The sequence below is a fragment of the Bos taurus genome, chromosome 4 (assembly GCF_002263795.3).
Source record: "Bos taurus isolate L1 Dominette 01449 registration number 42190680 breed Hereford chromosome 4, ARS-UCD2.0, whole genome shotgun sequence".
In the NCBI taxonomy this organism is placed as follows: Eukaryota; Metazoa; Chordata; class Mammalia; order Artiodactyla; family Bovidae; genus Bos; species Bos taurus.
In genome coordinates this window covers 17,884,073-17,907,285 of record NC_037331.1, presented here as the reverse complement: position 1 = coordinate 17,907,285, position 23,213 = coordinate 17,884,073, and the positions used below count along the sequence as shown (strand labels likewise).

The 23,213-nt window shown below is 38.1% G+C and overlaps 1 long non-coding RNA gene across 2 annotated transcripts in view; it reads right to left on the bottom strand.

Moving 5' to 3' along the window:
* Positions 1 to 23,213, bottom strand: part of LOC132345068 (uncharacterized) — a 56,226-nt gene that overhangs the window by 16,511 nt on the left and 16,502 nt on the right. The window contains exons 2-3 of one of the 2 annotated variants that reach the window (XR_009494170.1): positions 17,683 to 17,715; positions 7,232 to 16,268 (exon numbers count right to left, since the gene is read on the bottom strand). The exons of the other annotated variant lie outside the window; for it this stretch is intronic. This is a non-coding gene — a long non-coding RNA (uncharacterized lncRNA). Of the gene's footprint in view, positions 1 to 7,231; positions 16,269 to 17,682; positions 17,716 to 23,213 lie in introns of those variants that run through there. 2 annotated transcript variants of the gene reach the window in all.

The window sequence follows — 23,213 nt, the reverse complement described above, 5'->3', positions numbered from 1 at the left end:
TGATACTGAAGAATTTATTTATAGGACAGCAATGGAGAAACAGACATAGAGAATAGATGTATAGACATGGGGAGAGGGTAGGGGAGGGTGAGATGTATGGAAAGAGTAACATGGAAACTTACATTACCGTATGTAAAATAGATAGCCAACAGGAATTTGCTGTATGGCTCAGGAAACTCAAACAGGGCTCTGTATCAACTGGGAGGGGTGGGATGGGGAGGGAGATGGGAGGGAGTTTCAAAAGGTTGTGGATATGTGTATACCTATGGCTGATTTGTGTTGAGCTTTGCAATTAAATAAATAAATAAATTTAAGAAAAATAATGCATATATGTGTATAACTGAGTCACTTTGCTGTACAGCAGATATTGGCACAACATGTAAATCAACTATACTTCAATTAAAAAATAAATTAAAACAAATAATTGCTTACTGTCTTCCCCAAAATAATGTGAGCTTCTCAAGGCAGAGAATACTTTATTTATATTTTAGCCTTCATAGCTTATAAACAAAAATAAACAAAACTCCATCATACAGTAAGCATTGAATAACTGCTCAGGGATTACAGAATTTGGAGAAGCTATATAGCATAATTATTAGAAGTGTCTGGTAAGTAGTATCTTTCTTCTTAGGTAAAGAAGGTAAAAAATAGAAAATATCCTTAAAAAGATTGAGCTTTTTCTCCAAGAGAAGGAAATGTCTTTAACAAAAAGAAGCCACAAACATGTTTCCAATGATCATCTATATGGAATGGCCTCAAAAATGAGAGACAACTGGACTCTAATTCACTAGGCCTTCTAAAATACAGCTTCTAAAATACAAAGATAGACTTATCCATTTTTCTGTTTGAGCCTTCTAAAATACAGCTTCTAAAATACAAAGATAGACATATCCATTTTTCTGTTTGAGCAGCAAGAGTAGTAAGAGGATGTAAAAGCAAAACTCTTCAAATACGCCCTGAGTTCCATGGAAAGATCATACTTGTGGTTGCCAAGTGGAATACAGGAGGGAGAGGCCTGGACTGGGGAATTCAGAAGGAAAAGGGGACGACAGAGGATGAGATGGCTGGATGGCATCACCGACTCGATGGACGTGAGTCTGAGTGAACTCCGGGAGTTGGTGATGGACAGAGAGGCCTGGCATGTTGCGATTCATGGGGTCGCGAAGAGTCAGACACGACTGAGCGACTGAACTGAACTGAACTGAACTGAAAAACAAACTAAATGCAAACTTCATGTCACTTCCATGACCATGTAAAGTGAAAGTCTCCATCCAGAGAATGGTAAGAAAGTGTTCTATGGACTAACAGTCTATTAAAGTAAAAAAAAAAAAAAAAAAAAACTTGTTTTGAGTTCACATTGAGTATCTTTTCATAAGAAGTTGTAGAGCAGCACAATTAAAATGAAATACTAATTGTAACAAGATGGTGGCTACAGAATATAACTCAGCCTTAATAGATTTTTTAATGCCTCTCTTTATATCAAATGTGAGTAACCCTTTAGCCAGTACAGTAAATTATCTGATCTCCAAATGGGTACTTTATCCTCATTCAGGCTGACATTGCAGCAACATCATGGATTTCTCAGACAGCTTTGTGAATCGACAGAGTATTTCAGAGGAAAGCATTGACTACTAGAGGCAAAGTTTTTGTGTTTTTTAACAGCCTTCAAACTAGTAGATGAAACATCTCATTTTGGGCCAAGGATGCGTTTGCTCTAGCAACCTAGAGGATCAGAGAGGGCTGAGCCAGTTAAGAATGAATAGAATAATGTTACTGTGTCAGACAAACCTCAAAGTATAGAGTTATTGCAGGTCAGATTTTTTTTTTTTACTTTTTCTTTTTAGTATCCGTGTCGGTCTATACTTTTTATTTCTAAAGAGCTTAAATATTAACATTACATGAAATATCATCCTATATTTCCAAAGTATCTTTGGAAAGCCATTAACTAATTTGCTCATAAAAAACTGAGCTCTTGGGAAAAAAGAAAAAAAAAAAAGCACTGGTTTTCTTTCTCTTTAAATAACCCCGCAAAAGGAAATTCAAACAAAAAAAAATTTATTCCTTCTAATATATCCATTCAGCAAATGTTCTAAGTGGCTTAGTGGTAAAGAATCTGCTTGCCAATGCAGGAGACATGGGTTTGATCACTGGGTCAGGAAGATCCCTTGGAGAAGGAAATGGCTATCCATTACAGTATTCTTGACTGGAAAATTCCACGGACAGAGGAGCTTGGTGGGCTACAGTCCATGCGGTTACAAAGAGTTGGACAAGATTTAGGAACTAAACCACAACAATAACAGAATATTCTGTTAAACAATAATATTAATATATAGACATAAATATGTGGCATTTAAGCCAAGGATCAATTACAGGCAATTTTTTAAACAGGAACAGGAATCCACCCCATCCCTATGCCATGCCTGTATACCAGGACTGGGTGCAGAGAGAACAGGTAAAAATGCTCATCTTCAAGTTTCTCCCTGGAAGGGGTTTTAACTACATACTTCCCTAGCTGATGACTGAAGGTCCAGCTTCTAAACAGTCTTTATCTAGATGTTGACTCTGATTCTCCCCTTTGGGACACTGATGAGTCTTGGTGTTGTAGGAGAGGGAAGTGTCATGTCCTGGGGCCTGGAGGAGTCTTCAGACTGCCAAGTGAGGGTCCTTGGCTTCCTGCAAGAAATCACCCAAAAGTCAGTCAGGGTAAAGGGAAAGCAAGTTTATTTAGAGAGATACTCATTCCCTAGGCAGAATTTGGACCATTTCAGAAAGTGAGAGGAATGGCCCCAGGGCCTGATGTCACCTGGGAAAGTGAGAGTGGCAGAAGGATGTGGGGTCTTTGGTTTTTATGGGCTAAGTAATTTCATAGGCTAATGAGTGGGATGGATATTCTTGCTATTGGGAGGTAGGGTGGGGATTTCCCAGGAATTGGGTTACTGCTTACTTTGTGGACTTTTATCATTCCCCTGGGAACTGCCATGGTTAAGAGGGGATGTTTTTTAGTATTACAATGAGCTAAAGGTCAATGAGCAGACTATTCCCAAAGCCACCTTGGTTTCAGCTGGTTCCAGTAGGTCTCTATTACATCCCAACAGCTGAGCCCCTTCTTCAGTATCTAGCATTGTGTTTAATTCCTTTTCCTTGTGTCTTATTCCCCCCTCAGAAGTTTTACTTCCATGTTCTTATGGGCAAAGAAGGGCAATGGTCAGTCTTCTATAGGTGTTTCAGGACTGGTCAGGGACATTGACTTTGCCTGTTAGGGAGCAAAATGCCTGGTCTAAATTTCTCAGGGCAGGACAACTTCTTGTTTAAGTCAGAGGGTGATATGGACTAGAATCCACACAGAGGCATTGTCATTTTGACATGGAACTGTTGTTATCTGGAAGACAGGACCTTTGCCAAGAGGTTAAAGAGAAAGAATAAGGGAATGACCATTACTGATCCCAGGACAGGCAACAACCAAGTAAGGTTAGGGAGGGCACTCTTAATGGTGGACCAGATGGCATTAGGGTTTGACTCCTGGTTGTAGTGATACAAACAGGATGCTTATTCATAAATCTTTTTAATGTTCTTCTTGATCTGGACTGATTTATTAACATAGGTATGATAGATTTTGTTTATGATTGCACCAACACCACCCTGCTTGGCCAGCAAGTAATCTAAGGCCAATCTATTGTCCATGACCACATTGGCTAGTGAGTTTAAACATGTTGAAAATCTGTTTAGGGTGTTTCCAGTGCTCAGGGCTAGGTGCCTTAAACTGTTGGATGGATTTTCTAAGGTTACCTCATGGTAGGCAAAGCCTCCCTATGGAGCTGTTAATCTCCCTGTCAGCCCTACTCCTGCCAATATTAATCCAATGGCCCACCTGGGATGGCACTGACTAGTTTTATGTAGAGTGACTGTAACTGGGGCCAATTGTCCTAATGTGCGCTCTTCTTTGTGCCACACATTAACAATATAAGGATAAGCATCTGCAGAGGGGCCAAATTTTCCCTGAAGTGGCCTTGTCTTTGGGTCCTCATTTAGGGGCGTGCCACATATGCAGACATACCCTGAAGATTCAATAAGAGATCTGGGAATAGAAGAATTTAAAAGGGAAGCAGCTGTCCGGATCCTAGGAAGGGACAAATTATGAACACGGTGCAGAGATAAGGGCCCTTTAACATACTGAGGATAATTAAGTCCAGGAGTATTCCCTGCCCTTGGCTTGATGAGATGGTGTAGTAAGAGAGTTTTATCCATTACTTCCACAAAGTCTGACAATTTCTCGCCCAACTTTTAGTCCATTCTCTCCATTCTATCCCTGTGGAGGCATTCCAGATGGCTCAGTGAAGAGGCCACCTTCAGTGCAGGCGATGTGGGTTCGATCCCTGGGTTAGGAAGATCCCTGAAGTAGGAAATGGCAATCCATTCCAATAGTCTTACCTAGGAAATCCCATGGACAGAGGAGTCCATGGGTCACAAAAGAGTTGAACAAGACTAGTGACCTAAAAACAATAACCATCCTTATCCTGTAGGATCCTTGGATCTGGTCTTTATTATAAACACACAGAATAGAGGCATTGCTAGGAATGCAGTTTGGGTCTGGGTTCCAAAACGCTATAGTGATATTACCATCCTGTGGCCAAGGATTGCTCCAAAGAGGATTTCCATAGCCAAGAGGACTATGAAATGTGTGGTGGCATCAAAAGCATGATGAGTTTTCTGAATAACAATAGGAGCCATGTTTAATGAAAAAGTTCTAAGGCACCCTTTGAAAAGAATCACATAGGCAAGGTGTTGAACCTGATAGGAATTGTCTATCATGTTCAGATCAGTGGAGGATATTTCCCCCATCTGTTTGAGTTGATAATACTCTTGTTGTATATGCCTATTTGTACCTGTAAAGTTTGTTGTGCATAGCCTGCCAGGCTCCTCTATCCAAGGGATTCTCCAGTCAAGAATACTGGAGTGGGTTGCCATGCCCTCCTCCAGGGGAATCCTCCTGAATCAGGGATTGAAACTGTATCTCCTTCATTGCAGGCAGATTGTATACCCACTGAGCCATCTAGGAATCCTAATGTTTGTTGTAAGCCAGGGTTTTTATGGCCACTCCAACAATTAATTAGTTTTTCTCCCCAGGTGACTATTTTAGGTACATTTACAAAACCATCCTTTTCCTACTCCCCCTAAATACAATCATTGTGAGAAGTCCTACTAGGAGGATGGTTTTTGATATCATATTACTATATATTTTTTCAGACCCGGCAGGGGCAAAGAAGATGTTTATCAGGCAGAAGGTTCCGAAAAGTGGCAGAATAACAGCCACTATGATAAAATGATAAATTAATGATAAAATCACAAGGAATACCAGGCCAACCCACCACAGCCACCTGAAGTCACTTATTTGTTCTCTTGAACCAGTATCTGAGGTCTTCCACTGGCTTGTGAGAGTAGGTCTCTCTGGCTTCTATTGGAATTTATAAGACACGGTTTTATTTTAGACATATATAACCAACTACTATCTCCCTATAGCTTGAGGGCAGTTGAGATGCTTAGTAACACTGATATGGTCCCTTACATTTTGATTGTAGCTGGTCATCAGGGGACGCTTCCTTCCAAGTTTTTAGTAGGACAAAGTACCTTGATTGGATGGAGACCTCAACTTTACTTTTGTATGGGTGAGTAATAATCTGTTCCTGTATTCTTGGAGGGCTCTTTGAACTTGGCTCAAGCTAATACTGTGGGAGACTAATTTGTGGGTTTACTCATCAAACAAGATCTGAAGTCAAAAAGGATTCTCCCATAAGTCATTTCTAATGGGCTGAGTTTTAAATTCCTTTTTGGGCCATTTTGGCCCATTGAAAGGCTACAGACAGGAGGGAGACCCAAGTTTCTGAAGTCTCATGACAAGAGTTTTTTTAGAATATTATTTGCTTTTTCTACCATACCTGATGACTGGGGTCTCCAGGAAGAATGGAGGTGGTAATTAACACTCTAAGTTGAGGAAACCTGTTCGATCACCTTGGCAGTGAAGGAAGGTTTGTTAGTAATATCATTCTATAAGCTTCTGTGCAAATTTAACCTTGGAATTATCTTGGATAATATGGGCTGAGTTAGGGATGGAGGTGTTGGGTGGCTTCTTGGGTCATTTCAGGCACAGAGTTCTCAAACATTTTTAACAGTTTGGGACAGGCTTACCCAGGAACACTTGAATAACCACTTTGAATAGGGAGTCCCACCCTAAGTGGGAGGATTTGTGGAAATGCTTAATTATTTTCCATTGTCTGGTTCTAAGAATGTTGTTGTTGTTCAGTTGCTCAGTCATGTCAGACTCTTTGTGAGCCCATGGATTGCAGCATGTCAGGCTTCCCTGACCTTCACTATTTCTGGAGTTTGCTCAAAGTCATGTGCATTGAGTTGGTGATGCCACGCAACCATCTCATCTCCTGTCACTTCCTTCTCTTGCCCTCAGTCTTTCCCAGTGTCAGGGGAAGTCAGCTCTTCAAATCAGGTGGCCAAAGTATTGGAGCTTCATCTTCAAAGTCAGTCCTTCCTATGAATATTCAGGGTTGATTTCCTTTTAGTTCAGTTCAGCTCTCAGTCATGTCTGATTCTTTGCAACCCCATGGACTGCAGCACACCAGGCTTCCCTGTCCATCATCAACTCCCAAATCTTTCCCAAACTCATGTCCATTGAGTCGGTGATGCTCCAACCATCTTGTCCTCTGTCATCATCTTCTCCTCCTGCCTTTAGTCTTTCCCAGCATCAGGGTCTTTTCCAATGAGTTAGTTCTTCACATAAGGTGGCCTAAATATTGGAGTTTCAGCTTCAGCATCAGTCCTTGCAATGAAAATTCAGGACTGATCTCTTTAGGATTAACTAGTTTGATCTCCTTGCAATCCAAGGGACTCTCAAGAGTCTTCTGCTACACCACAGTTCAAAAGCATCAATTCTGTGGCATTCAGCTTTCTTTATAGTCCTACATTCACATCATATATGAATACTGGAAAAGCCATAGCTTTGACTAGATGGACTTTTGTCAGCAAAGTGATGTCTCTGCTTTTTAACATGCTGTCTAGTTTGATCATAGCTTTTCTTCTGAGGAGCAAGTCTCTTTTAATTTCATGACTGCAGTCACCATCTGCAGTGATTTTGGAGCCCAAAAAACAAAAAGTCTGTCACTGTTTCCGTTGTTTCCCCATCTGTTTGCAATGAAATGATGGGACCGGATGTCGTGATCTTAGTTTTCTGAATGTTGAGTTTAAAGCCAACTTTTTCACTCTCCTCTTTCACATTCATCAAGAGGCTCTTTAGTTCTTTGCTTTCTGCCATGATTTCCTTTAGCATTGATTGGTTTGGCCTACTTGTTGTCCAAGGGGATCTCAAGAATTTTCTACAATACCACAGTTCAAAAGCATCAACTCTTCACCACTCAACCTTATTTATGGTTCAACACTCACATCCATACATGGCTATTGGACTTTGACTATATGGACTTTTGTCAGTAAAGTGATGTCTCTGCTTTTTAATACACTGTTTGGGTTGCTCATACCTCTTCTTCCAAGGAGAAAGTTTCTTTTAATATCATGACTGCATTCACCATCCACAGTGATTTGGAGTCCAAGAAAATAAGATCTGTCACTCTTTCTACTTTTCCCGCATCTATTTACTATGAGATGATGGGACCAGATGCCATGATCTTCATATTTTGAATGGTGAGTTTTAAGCCAGATTTTTCACTCTCTTTCACCTTCATCAAGAGGCTTTTTAGTTCCTCTTCTCTTTCTGCCATTAGAGTGGTATCATCTGCTTATCTGTGGTTATTGATATTTCTTCCAGCCATCTTGATTCCAGCATAAGCTTCATCCAGCCTGGCATTAAACATGATGCACTCTGCCTACATGTTAAATAAACAGGGTGACAATATACAGCCTTGGTGTAATCCTTTCCCGATTTTGAACCAGTTCATTGTTCCATGTTCAGTTCTAACTGTTGCTTCTTGACCTGCATACAGTTTTCTCAGGAGGCAGGTAAGGCCTGGTATTCCTGTCTAATAATTTTCCACAGTTTGTTGTGATCCAAATAGTCAAAGGCTTTAGCATAGTCAGCGAAGCAGAAGTAGATGTCTTTTTGGAATTCCCTTGCATTTTCTATGATCCAGCAGATACTGGCATTTGATCTCTGGTTTCTCTGCTTTTTCTAAATCCAGCTTACACATATAAAAGTTCTTGGTTCACATACTATTGAAGCCTAGCTTGAAGGATTTTGAACATAATCTTGCTTAGCATGTGAAATGAGTGTAATCGTATGGTAGTTTGAACATTCTTTGACATTGCCTTTCATTCATTGACATTGTCAATGACATTGACACTCATTGGAATGAAAACTGATCTTTTCCAGTCTTCTGGCCACTGTTGAATTTTTCAAATGTACTGCCATATTGAGTGCAACACTTTAACAGCATCTTCTTTTAGGATTTTAAATAGCTCAGCTGGAATTCCATCACCTCAACTAGCTTTGTTCCTTATAACACATCCTAAGGCCTACTTGACTTCACATTCCAGGATGTCTGCTCTAAGTGAGTGACCATTTCATCATGGTTATCTTAATCGCTTCTGCTTCTGTTAGGTCAATGCAATTTCTGTCCTTTATTGTGCCCATCCTTTTATGAAATGTTCCCTTGGTATCTCCAATTTTCTTGAAGAAATCTCTCATCTTTTCCATTCTATGTTTTTTTCTCTATTTTTTGTGTTGTTCACTTAAGAAGCCTTGCTATTCTCTGAAATGCTGTACTCAGTTGGGATTATTGTTTCCTTCCTCCTTTGCCTTTCACTTCCCTTCTTTTCTCACCTATTTGTAAGGCTTCCTCAGACAAGTACTTTGCCTTCTTGTATTTATTTTTCTTGGAGATGGATTTGGTCACTGTCTCCTGTGCAATGTTATAAACCTCCATCCACAGTTTTCAAGAACTCTATCTACCAGATCTAATCTCTTGAATTTGTCACCTCCACTGTATAATGGTAAGGCAAGTTATTATGTGGTTCTTGTGTTCAAACCTTCTACCTCCCTGTTGGTGTTCCCAATGGGGGTCTTGGCCAGAAGTTGCATCTCCTCCAGTAAAGTAGATTGTATGTCCCTGATTTCAGTCTGCCAATTCACTGGCGTATGCCTGAGCTGTACCAAGGATCCAGCTTTTTTTCAACGATGCAGCAGGTAGAAAGGAGGCTTGTAGGTCCCCCTAAGTAGGTTCATAGGGTATTTTCAGGTTGGTAAATTCCTTTAGGAACTGACTGGCATCCTCAGAAAAACACCCAAATTTCTTTTTTCAAGTATCTAGGTCAGCCATAGGAAAAGGGATGTGGACTCTGATCCTCCATCACCTGCCAGCACTTTCCTTAAAGGGCAGTTTGGTACTGGGAGGCTGGTAAGTAGCCCTGGTTTGTGTAGTACTGGCAGGACTCACCTCCAGTAAAGGAGGATACAGGACAGGGCTGGAGGGATAAGATGGTGTGGCTTCCAGCAGCCCAGCTGCAGTGCTAGTGGTAGGCCATCTGGAAGACTGTCAACTCCAAGAATTGCAGGCAGTAGTTCCCCAGTGTGGACCTGGAGGAGGTGGACTCATAAGGGGATCATCTAAAAAACCAAGCTTCTGTGCCTTCTAAAGAAGGCATACCCAGCGGGAGTTTCTTAGATCCGGATCTTGGAATAAGGTCATAAACTTTTGGACATATAAGACTTTCCTTTCCATTTACCTTCCTTTTTACAAAATAGGTCCAGCTGGTTCCAGCCAGACATTATCACATCCCAGCAGCTGAGCCCCTTCTTCATTATCTAGTGTCTGTGTCTAACTCCATTTTCTCCTATCTTATCGGTACATCATCAACTCTGAAAGCTGCTAGAACAGAGGGCAGATTGGAAAACACAAAGGTTTGAGAGACAACCAAGAGTTAATACATAATAGATATCACAGAAAATTACCAAGATTACCCTCAGTTCCACAGCACAAAAATTGATTGTTTAAAGATGAGAAAAACAACACTGTTCATGAAAGAAAAGATTCTCAAATTGGACTGCATTAAAATCAATATATTCTAGTCCACAATATCACAGACATTCTGGTAATTCACAGAGTAGGAGAGATATTTCAAACATTTGCTCATGTTCATAAGATATTTAAAAACCCTATATATCAACTTTTACAGAAAGGAAAAAGAAAATTTGACAATAGACTTGAATTTGCATTAAACTGTATTTTATACACAAATGGCAAATACACATATGAATAGGTGCTCACTTTACATCCCTCAGACAGTAACAAATCTACCTGCAATATAGGAGACCAGGGTTCCATCTCTGGGTCAGGAAGATCCCCTGGAGAAGGGAATGGCAACCCACTCCAGTATTCTTGCCTGGAGAATCCCATGAACAAAGGAGCCTGGTGGGCTATATAGTCCATTGGGTCACAGAATCGGACATGACTGAGTGACTAACACTTTTTTCCACTTACTATCATTAGGGATTTAAAGCACATTGGATATCATTATAGATCCAGCAGACAGCTGAAGTTAAATCAAATGCCTGTGAAGATATGAAGCAGCAGCAATGCAAGTTGTTATGTTTAGAAAACTATTTGACTTTCCACTTAAACATATATATTCCTTAAGATTTAGCAATTTCATTATTCATACTCATGTTAAGGCATCTACCTAACAGAAATTTGTGCAGACATACAGGAAGAGACATATACAAAAAATGTTCCTAGCAGCATGATCTCTAGCCATAAGAAACTGTAAACCCAAATACTTATCAACATTGCAATCAATTGTAAATGTTAATTCAGTGGAATGTGATGAAACAATGAAACTGAATAAAGTACAGCTGCACAATATGGATAACTGTCACAAAAAATATTGACTCTAGAATATAGATGGATAACAATGCATACTCTATTATCCCATTTATTTGAAGTCCAAGCTCAGGCAAAAATTAAACAGTGATTTTAAAGGCAGGCTAATTTTGGTGAAGACAAGAGTAACAATTGGAAGAAAGGCATAAAAGGAGTTTCTGGAGTGCTTGTGATGTTCTGTTTGAAGAGCAGAGTAGTGGTTATACATGTGAATTTATTTTGTACTAGTTTATTGAATATGTTTATGTTTTGACTGTATTATAGATCCATTGTGAACTGTACTATAAATCCATATAAATTTTTCTCACTTTTAATGTCTCATATTAGACAGCATGAGTACAGAAGAGTTTCTACAACTTAAAAAATCATAATCTATTATAGATTGGGAGAGATAATATGACTGAAAACAATTATGTGTTTTTCCTCCTCATTCACATGTAATTTTGTCAGAGCATTTAAATTATGAAGAAAGGCAAAGAGAAGGTATTTCAGAGAGCTCATACAGAAATAATATCCCAGGACCAAATCCAGTCAGCCTTGTTGGAGCTGAGATGATATGTGGGCTGGAGGTACACATAATAAGAAAGTTATATGGAGAGGGGCTAATCTTAGTATCAGAAATCTCATTTCCAAGAAGTGGATAGTAATAATAAAGTCAGAATATAGAACTGATCAGGCAGAGGTAAACGTTCAGAGCAGATATTACATACAATATTCAATGATGACACCTGTGAACAAAAGTCACAAATATGAAAAATAAATTTGACCTAAAAAGCTGTCAGGAAAGCAGGTAAGTAACTTCACAGCAGGTTCATTACAAGGAAGTACCATACAAGAGCAAGTTTATAAATATGAGCAAAATATATAATCAGGAGGTGCTGGTTATATATAAAAGAGAAAACAAAGCAAAACAAAATTAATCTTAGAATGAGTCAGGTTCAAACTAAACCCAAATTCATTGAGAATCTTTCTAAATGAGCAACATATAAATATCACTTTGTGGATCTAAACTATAATAATAAGTATTAGGGAGTCATTTGCTGAGGAAAGGGTATATATATGCATGTATGTGTGCTCATGTATATATGAAAAAATATGGAAAAAATAATTTCTGCCCCATTAATCTAAAAAAATCTTTGAATCATGACTCTGGCATGATAGTGCATAATTTTTGAAGTTGGCTAATAGGAAAAAAGTTTCTACTTCCATTCCCTCCTCATTACTAGCACTTTAAAGTTGCCTCAAACATAAGTCTGTAAATAATTATTTTCTAATATGAGGACACTGTTCAAGAATTTTTGAAGGTACCTGAGAATTAACAATAAATAATCTCAAATCCTAAAAGATGATGCTGTTGTAGTGCTGCACTCAATATGCCAGAAAATTTGGAAAACTCAACAGTGGCCACAGGACTAGAAAAGGTTAGTTTTCATTCCAATCCCAAATAAATAAAATGCCAAAGAATGTTCAAACTACTGCACAATTGCCGTCATCTCATACGCTAGCAAAGTAGTGCTCAAAATTCTCCAAGCCAGGCTTCAAAAGGACATGAACTGAGAACTTCCAGATATTCCAGCTGGATTTAGAAAAGGCAGAGGAATCAGAGAACAAATTGCCAATATCCATTGGATCATAGAAAAAGCAAGAGAATTCCAGAAAAACATCTTCTTCTGCTTCATTGTCTACAATAAAACTTTTGACTGTGTGGATAACAAAATTGTGAAAAATTCTTCAAGAGATAGGAATAACTTAGCTGCCTCCTAAGAAATCTGTATGCAAGTCAATAAGCAACAATTAGGATGGACATGAAACAATGGACCGATTCCAAATTGGGAGAAAAATACTACAAGGCTGTATATTGTCACCCTGTTTATTTAACTTATATGCAGAATATATCATGCAAAATACTGGGCTGGGTGAAGCACAAGATGGAATCAAGGTTGCCTAGAGAAATGTCAATAATCTCAGATATGCCAGTGACACCACCCTCATGGCAGATAGAGAAGAGGAACTAAAGAGCCTCTTGATGAAAGTGAAAGGGGAGAATGAAAAAGCTGGCTTAATACTCAAATTCAAAAAACTAAGATCATGGCTTCTGGTCCCATCATTTCATGGCAAATAGATGGGGAAACAATGGAAACAGCAACAGACTTGATCTTCTTGGGCTCCAAAATCACTTCAAAAGGTGACTGCAGCCATGAAATTAAAAGACAATTGTTCCTTGGAAGAAAAACTATGACAAACCTAGATAGTATATTAAAAAGCAGAGACATTACTTTGTAGACAAATGTATGTCTAGTCAAAGCTATGGTTTTGCCAGTAGTCATGTATGGATGTGAGAGTTGGACCATAAAGAAATCTGAGCGCCGAAGAATTGATGCTTCTGAACTGTGGTGTTGCGGAAGACTCTTGAAAGTCCCTTGGACTGCAAGGAGATCCAACCAGTCCCTCCTAAAGGAAATCAGTCCTGAATACTCATTGAGAGGGCTGATGCTGAAGCTGAAACTCCAATACTTTGACCACCTGCTGCAAAGAACTGACTCATTGGTAAAGACATTGATGCTGGGAAAGATTAAAGGCAGAAGGGGAAGGGGACGACAGAGAGTGAGATGGTTGGATGGCATTACTGACTCAATGGACATGAGTTTGAGTAAGCTCTAGGAGTTGATGATGGACAGGGAAGCCTGGCATGCTGCAGTCCATGAGACTGCAAAGAGTTGAACACAGCTGAGTGACTGAACTGAACTGAATCTGGATAATGGATGAAATATTAATATTATTGTGTTGCTCAGAAAGTTTGTTTGGGTTTTTCCATAAGAGCTTACAGAAGAACTGAAATGAACTTTTTGGCCAGCCCAATATCTACTCTGAAAATAGATAATAGTCTCTGCTTGACTATATTACAATGTTCTACTAAATTGTTACATGACCTATTTCAATTAAAGTGAAATAGGTAAGAAAAAAGAAAAATATTAAGGAAGAAAGGGAAAAAAATAACAAAAACTCAAGGCATAAAACTAATTTTCCATGGGATGTTTGAGAAAAAAAAGAAAAAAGAATCCTGTGTTTCTTTGAAGGTTTAATACAATACATAATCAGAATTTTTTTATAAGTGTACAAAATAATTAAAGTGTTTTTTAAGTGAAAAGCTCTTTGAAATTAAATTTAACAGTAAGGTACAGCAGAAAGCACCTTGAAAAACTGCATTAATTGGAGCTAAACAGCAATAAAAATGAGATGACGAGAACAATGGTTCTTTCTTGAGCCCAAACTCAGGTACATGACTGTCTTAAGCCAAAGAGCTTTTCTCACAGAGCGTCTGAAATATTCATAGGTCCCACACTAGAATAAATTTATTGCTGCTATAAGATATTATAAAAGGTTGATAAACTGCTTTCCTGACCTTGGAGAACTTTGTTGGCATATTAAGAGACTTTGATACATAGCGGAGTGCAGGCACGCTTTGTGATTTGTTGGCTGCACAGCACTGGGCCTGCACTCTTAAGTGCTTGGAGAGCAAGGGGACCGTGTAGAAAAGGTAGTCTGTGCAAAGGAGACTGGCTCTCTCGCTGGCAAATACAGCAAGTGAAAACTTGGGGGTTTTGATTTCACACAGCTCCATTTAAGCACTGGGCAAACCCAAACTTTAAGACGTAGATATTGTTCCCCACAGTACCTGTCTTTGGTTTCCTATGGTTTCTCTGCCTTCCTCGCTGGTTTGACCCTTGACATCTACCTTGTTTGCAGTGTTGCCTCCTGAAGCACACTGGGCTCTAATGACTGGCAGCAACAGCTAGAAGAGCTGGCATTGTGAAAAGTGAAACCAAGCAGAGTTTTAATAACGTGAGAGCTGAGCCCCATTAGTTCTACACAAATCCCCTTGAAATATAGACTTGAATGACAAACAAGGGGATGGAAAGTGGGAACCGCTGAAATGAAGGAAGCGTTGGGAACATAAATGGCTACAACTCATTTTTAGTTTATATCCCAGAAGGCAGCTTTTAAAACCCAAACCATTACTACAGAATTTATAGGAAATGGTTTTAAATTGAATTGTTTTTTTTTCTATAGTGTTGGCCATATGACTTTCATCTGTTTTTTTTTTGTTTTGATTAAGTTCACAGTTAAAAAGTAAGAAAGATAACATTAGACTCACAAAAGTGACAAGATACAATTTTAATTTTTCTAATCCAGCCCAACCTATCCTTTAATATATTGATTAGCTACAAATTTCCAGCGCTTTCCCATTTAAACCTAGATAACAAAAATGGTGGTTGGTGGTGGTTCAGACACTAAGTTGGTGTACTTTCCCATTTAAACCTAGATAACATAAAGGTGGTGATTGAACACTATGTCATGTCCCACTCTTTGAGATCCCACAAACTGTAGCCCACCAGGCTCCTCTGTCCGTGGAATTTTCCAGGCAAGAATACTGGAATGGGTTGCCATGCCCTCTGCCAGGGGATCTTCCCCATTCAGGGATTGAACCTGGGTCTCCTGCATTGCAGGCAGATTCTTTACCAACTGAGCCACCTATCCTACTTTATTTTTTCACCTGTTTTTGAGAGTAATTCTGAGCATGCAAAAAATTAAAAAAAAAAAAGAAATGTACTAATGGAAAAGAGCATCTCTCCAGATAGGCTCAATGCCCTCAACTTCCACATTTCTTAACCCACAAGTGGTGGAATAACAATCGATAAAATTCCCTTTCATAATTTTTGTTATCAGTTTAACAAGGATTACCTTCTGCTGCGTAGGCTCTGCTAACAAATACATTGTATGTTCTCACCATTTACCAAACAGCTAGGACATCAGATGCCTTGCCTACCTGCACCTGCCTAAGAGAGAGCAGTAGTACTAGAGCTTCTCTCCATCCTCATGCCATCAGCAGGTCGAGTCTTGGTATATGATTAGAACATCCAGGCTCTCCTTTTGTTGTCTACAGCAAGGGTCGGACATTTAGGCAGGCTAGGCCCTAGTGAACTAGTTAATTATTGGCTTCAAAAAAGTCATCTATAAGTATCAGACAAACAAGTCTGAAACATTTGCTGATACTCTGGAAGCTGGTGGTTTGGGCTTTTGTTTAGCAAGTTTAATCTTTCATAGACACAATGCCTCTTAAATTTTTAAATTTAGAGAACTGGATGTGTAGGGAAGGAAAAATAATATGATTTCTGATTTATTACTTCCTTTACTCACAGGCTTGGCTCTGAAAGTAATTAGATTTCTAGAAATCAGACTCAATGTTTTGAATTATGCAGATTTTTCATTTGCCTCTAGATCTACCTTCCACTCTGCACCCTGTGCTGCATCCCAGGAAGCTGATGGAGACGGACAGCATCAACAGGCTCCTATGTGCTCTTGCTTCCAGCTATGCTGTGTGATAGGAGGCACCAGTTAGAGATTGGACGATGAAGCAAAACCACCTTCTCATTAGCCCTCTCCATGTAACTACCCTTTCATTAACTAAAACTGCCTTACCATTAGTGTTGCTGATTGCTCACTACGATAGCTACCACAGATGGTGTTCTGTTATATCCCTCGTCAGTTTTCTTGAAGCCCTTTTCAAAACATTTAGTCATCTCTTAACTGCATTCTTTAATCAATCACTTTGAGTTTGGTTTCCTACTGGGTTCCTGACTGATAGGTATATCAGTTAACCTTAAAACACAGTTTTCTATTTGTGTGTTCTTAGAGTAAAGCTTTAATTTTTTAGAGCAATTTGAAAGGAGTGTTTAGAAAAGAAAAGTTCTGAAATGGAGATGTCTTTGAAATCAATATTTGCAAACCTAAAGTGACTTTACTGAGTAGAATGCACTCATTTGGACATCACAATCTGGCTTTTTTTGTTATCAATCGTAATACTTATGGTAAAATCTTATATTGGTCTTGGAGTCCATCTGGTATGGTCCATGCTAAAGTAATGTCTTAACTGTACAAAGCATTAGATATTTTTCAGTATTCTTTATAACCTAAGTGTAACATGTGATTTTGACTACTTTTTGTTTTTCCCTTCTGGATACAATCTCTTCCCTTGTTTTCTGTAACTAAAATGCAGTGTCAACCCTTGCTCTTAAAACATTTACAATTAGATTTAGTAAACTGTATGTTCATGAAAAATTTCATATACAAAGTAAAGTATTACACATATATTGTGTTAAATGCTTATTATAGATAATGAGTGACATTAAGTATTTATAGGAGGAAAAGTTCTCTCTCTCTCTCTCTCTCTCTCTCTATATATATATATATATACACATATATATGTGTATATATATGTGTGTGTGTGTGTGTATATATACATGCATCAGTTGAGTTCAGTCACTTAGTCATGTCTGACTCTTTGTGACCCCATGGACTGCAACACTCCAGGCTTTTCTGTCCTTCACCATCTCCTGCTGCTTGCTCAAACTCATATCTATTGAGTTGGTGAAGCCATCCAACCATCTCGTCCTCTATCATTCCCTTCTCCTCCTGCCTTCAATATTTCTCATCATCAGGGTCTTTTCCAATGAATTGGCTCTTCTTTTCAGGTTGCCAAAATACTGAAATTTCAGATTCAGTCTTCAGTTTCAGATTGAACCCTTCATATTCAGGGTTGATTTGCTTTAGGACTGACTGGTTTGACCTCCTTGAAGTCCATGGGACTTTTAAGAGTCTTCTCCAATCTCTCTCTCTCTCCACACACACACATACACACACACACACACACGCATGCATGCACACACATGTGCACACACACACACAGATTAAGACAGGGAAAAAATTTATTTCAAAGGTGGATACTTACCTTAGTTAGTTGGATGTGACTCAGCAGCAGGATCTGCATAGTTAGATAGAAAATGTAACACATATTCAGAGATGAGCTCAGAGGTACTGTCAAGGTCAACTTACGTGGTATAGAAACAAGAAAGCATGAATATTTGGTATATTTGTGAGCAACAGGAGAGAAGGTTGCAAAGGTAACTTAGAAACCACTGAAATATTTTTAGCAGGGAAATTACTTTTTGAAAGCTATAATTTAGAAAGATTAATCCAGGAGATTAAACAGTTATACTTAGGAAGTAACTGGAATCATGACTGACCCAAAGCTTCTTTACACATAAAATAAATTCTTCCATCTACTGACAACTTTAAGCAATGTGCCCTTTATTTTATCAAATGCTTCCTATTCACTTCAGAGTATTTTTAAAACATGCACATACACCAAAAAAAAGCTAAGAAAATATAAATTACCCTGTAGTGTTGCCACTCATTTTTGATATGTATATCATTCTGTTTTTCTATCAGTATTTACACAGAGAGAGAAATCTCAAACTAAATGCCTAAAATTTCCAAGTATAGAGCCTCAAAGTGTATGTAAGACTAATTGTGGTAAATTGTGACGTGCAAGCAACATTTAAAAGGAAAAAAAAAAGAAAAGAAATTGAAGAAATTGCTACTAATACCTTGGCAGAGCAGCCACATTAAAGATCAAAAGTTCATAGATCTTCCAGTTTTTAAGAGGAACAGAGAATTGGACTTTCATGTCTTTATTCCATTTTTGAAAATATTTGGATGAACACCACAAGGCCCCAAATCAAAACCAGCCATTAAACAGAAATTACAGAGTATTACCAGTAAAACTTAAAAACCTCAGGCTCTGGAGTCAGAGCCACCAAGTTTAAGTCCCTGCTTTGTTACTTATTATGTGAATTTGAATATGCTCTATCATCTCTGCAAGCCTCAGTTCACTCTTCTGTAGTTCAGGGGTAAAATCTTTGCCTTATTGAGTCATAAGTGTTAAATGTGATAATAAATATGGTATTAACACACTGCTGCTGCTGCTAAGTCGCTTCAGTCGTGTCCGACTCCATGTGACCCCATAGACGGCAGCCCACCAGGCTCCCCCATCCCTGGGATTCTCCAGGCAAGAACACTGGAGTGGGTTGCCATTTCCTTCTCCAATGCATGCAAGTGAAAAGTGAAAGTGAAGCCGCTCAGTCGTGTCCGACTCCTAGCGACCCCATGGACTGCAGCCTACCAGGCTCCTCTGTCCATGGGATTTTCCAGGCAAGAGTACTGGAGTGGGTTGCCACTGCCTTCTCTGATTAACACACTAGGAGGGATGTATTAAGAGGTCACTCAATGTTAGCAACATTTTATAAAGTGGTACCATGCTAAGTCGCTTCAGTCATGTCTGACTCTGTGTGACCCCACAGACGGCAGCCTACTAGGCTCCTCTGTCCCTGGGATTCTCCAGGCAAGAATACTGGAGTGGGTTGCCATTTCCTTCTCCAGTGCATGAAAGTGAAAAGTGAAAGTGAAGTCACTCAGTCCTGCCTGACTCTTAGCGACCCCATGGATTCCAGCCCACCAGGCTCCTCCATCCATGGGATTTTCCAGGCAAGAGTACTGCAGTGGGGTGCCATTGCCTGCTCAATATTTTCTATCCTTTTTTTGTTTGTTTTCTAGAATGTTTTCAAGAAACTATTTATATTCAGCCAATTCTTTATTGTTAGACTTTTAGAAATGCTTCTAATATTTATATTTTATCATTTTATAATGATAAATCAATTTATATTTTAATTAAAATTTAAAATATATATTTAGCATTATTAGTTATATTTATATACATAGATATATAACATTTTTAAATTTCTTTTTAAGGATAAATTTCTAGAAGTGAAATTGCAGAATAATATATTTTTAAGGTTGTTGTTTTGCTAATGTAGCCTCTCCACAAATTATTTTAGATTCCCATCAACTGTGAGTGCTTATTTCCATACTTACATTGAGTGCTTCTTAATGCATTTTAAACTTTTATTATATGTTCCTTGACTGTGTGAATATTCAAGCACAAATAATAGTTTCTTCATATGATTGCTAAGGAATTTGGGACACATTACTTTATTCAAGTTCACACAGCTAATGAGAGAAGTAGGAGAAGAATGTAGGTCTCAAAAAGTCCTTTCTGTGGGGCAATACTTTATAAAACATATTTCCTTAATGCTTATAAATAGTAATTATCTCTCAAAGCATTAGGTAGTAAATAGTTATTTAATATCTCAAGTAAATTACACATTAATGCCTTTTTATTTGCTAATGACTCCAACGTTCTAACATGAAACCAAAATTTGAAAAAAAAAAATTGTTTAAGGAATTTGACAGTAACCAGGATTAAGGAGGGCTTCCCTGGTGGCTCTGAAGGTAAGGAATCTGCCTGTAATGCAGGAGACCTAAGTTAGATCCCTGGGTCTGGAAGATCACCTGGAGAAAGGAAGGGCAACCCATTCCAGTATTCTTGCCTGGAGAATCCCATGGACAGAGGAGCCTAGCGGGCTATAGTTCATGGGTTTGCAAAGAGATAGACATGACTGAGTGACTAACTGTGTAAGGATTAAGGAGACTGTTTCACATTCTATTACACTTAGCTTCAAGGGTAAATGTGATGTCAATTTTTAAATTTTGTAATTGTTAAGTATCAACATCGTTAATATATTTAACAAATGTTTACTGAGATCAAACCAGGAACAAGTTACCAAGGAAAGACACAGAGAAAAGGAAAAGGAATAGGAAAGCACACAGAAATTTACTTTATGTGGTAATATTTGGAATATCTTTCTTACTCACGTAAGTCAATACAGAGAGAAATAGATACTATCTTTTCTATTAAGTATACTTTTGGATTAAAATAATAGATCCAACATCAATACATTGGAAGTGGGGATCATATTAAAATATCAGGACTTTTCTGAAGAGAGAACAAAAACTGCAGAAACAAAAGGAAAACCATAGACGGTGCAAACCCTTATAAAGTAGTCATCATGCCACTTAAAAAATTAGACCAGAGCCTGGGAACTCTGGCTGCTGGATCCTATACAACTGAGGTAGAATTGTTTTAAAATGGTCAAGTACTGAGGTGGCTTTTCACAATTCCAGATTGTCATTCTCCCTTGGTGTTTAGACGCAACACTCCACGAACAATGACCACACTAATTCACACTTTTAGTATTAAAATTTCTAAGCCAAGTCCTCTGGCCTCCTACACGCTAGTGTCTTTTTGTTCATTTATTTGTGTGTTTTGGTTTTACCCCTCCACTCTGTATTGAAAGCAGGAAAGTCATGTGAAATATTTTTGAAGCAATTACTACCGAATAGACATGAAAACTGTTGTATAAGATGGAATAGAATTAATTTAAATCACTCCTTTGTATCACTATGATCATTTAAAACAGTAAGTTAACATAAATAGATGAACTACTATTCCTCAAGCTTTGAGAAAAGATCCATGGAGATACTAACAAGCTTTTCCTTTACTAGAATTAGCCTTTCTTACACCTTACTCATAATAACATATATTCAAATGTCTTTGTTTCCCATCCTCTCTTGAATTCGATGGAAATACAGAAATTCCTTTTGTAATAAGCCCGCTTTATGTGGATTTAAGTTTGAAGTCAACTAAGTTGAAGCTCGGCTACACATTAAGTTTGTCTCAAGTCTTTTATTTTTGTTTGTACCCTAAAGGCTGATTCCATGGCCAGACTTTTGGGATTGTTTGTTCTTAAGGACAGCATCTGTGTTATATATATCACCAGGACAGGCAGCCAGTGTTGGGGCTCAGAAACACTTTGGCCCTGCTGCAGGGTTACAGTTCATAGACTGGGTCTCTGTGGATGATATATGAGTGCTCCCGCTATTGTTCAGCGCTCAGTCCATGAGTTTAACAGAAGAAATCAATGAGGCGCAACTGTGTAAAATAGGGGTCAAATATGTACAGCTGTGGCTCCACATATATCAGAAAGTGCTATTTGATTTTCCTCTAGACAGCATTCATTATCAAAATGGGCTTCAGAAGCTTGTTATTAAAAACAAATTGATGTTAATTAATTCAGATTGCTGTGGCCATTAGTCAGCTATCTCTTTGCAAGAAACTGGATCAAATCAAAACTGTTCTCTGCAATCTCTGATGGCTTGCTATCTCTAAATCTAATTTTAAATTGGGATTCTACTATTTTAAGTTACAGTGAGTTTTCTACTCTGGCCTTCTCTTGATTATTATCTGTCTTATTCTTTTGTTGCTTAACCTTCATTCAAGGATCTGAATTATTTTATTCCCCTACTTATATACCTATAATGTTGCATGATTTATAATTTTTCTATCATGTATTTTTGTATGCAAAGTTGTATTTATTTTCACTTAAATACTCCAGATTTAGTAATCAGAAACAAAATGAAAAGATAACCCATGGAATGGAAGAAAATATTTGCAAACAAAGGAACTGAAAAGGATTAATCTCCAAAATATACGAACACCCCACTTAGCTCCATGTCAAAAAAAAAAAAAATGACACAATGAAGAAATGGGCAGAAGATCTTTATAGATATTTCTCCAAAGAAGATATACAGATGGCCAAAAGGCACATGAAAAGATACTCAACCTCACTGATCATTAAAGAAATGCAAATTAAAACTACAATGAGGTATCATATCACATTGGTCAGAATGACCATCATCGAAAAGTCTACAAACAGTAAATGCTGGAGAGGTATGAAGAAAAGGTAACCCTCCTATGCTGTTGGTGGGAATACAATTTGGTACAACCATTAGGGAGAAGAGTATGGAGGTTTCTTTAGACACTAAATTAAAAATAGCATATAATCCAGCAATCCCATTCCTAGGCACATGTCCAGAAAAGAAAAACCTAATTCCAAAAGATACTTGCACCCCAATGTTCCCTCCAAGAATATTCACAATAGCCAAGACACAGAAGCAACCTAAATGTCCATTAACAGATGGCTGGATAAGGAATATGTGGTACATGTATACAGTGTAATATTATTCAGCCATAAAAAAGAATGAAGCAATGCCATTTGCAACATGGCTGGATATAGAGATTATCATACTAAGTGAAGTAAGTCATACAGAGAAAGACAAATATCATATGATAATACGTATATGTAGAATCTAAAGTATTACAAAAATGAATAAAGAGAATCAGGGACATAAAGAATAGACTGGTATTTGCCAAGGCAGCAGTGGGTGGAAGAGGGTTGGGTTGGGAGTTTGGGCTTTTTTTGTTGCAAACTGGTGCTTACAGAATGGATAGACAACAAGGTCCTATTGTATAGCACAAGGAGCTATATTCAATGTCCTGTGATAAACCATAATGGAAAAGAATGTGTATATATGTAAAACTGAGTCACTTTGCTGTATAGGAATAATTAACACAACATTGTAATTCAACTATACATACATAAATAAATACATTTAGAATAAGAATAAAATTATATAATAAACCAAAAAGAAAATCTAATTAAATTATTCAGTAGACAGATTACA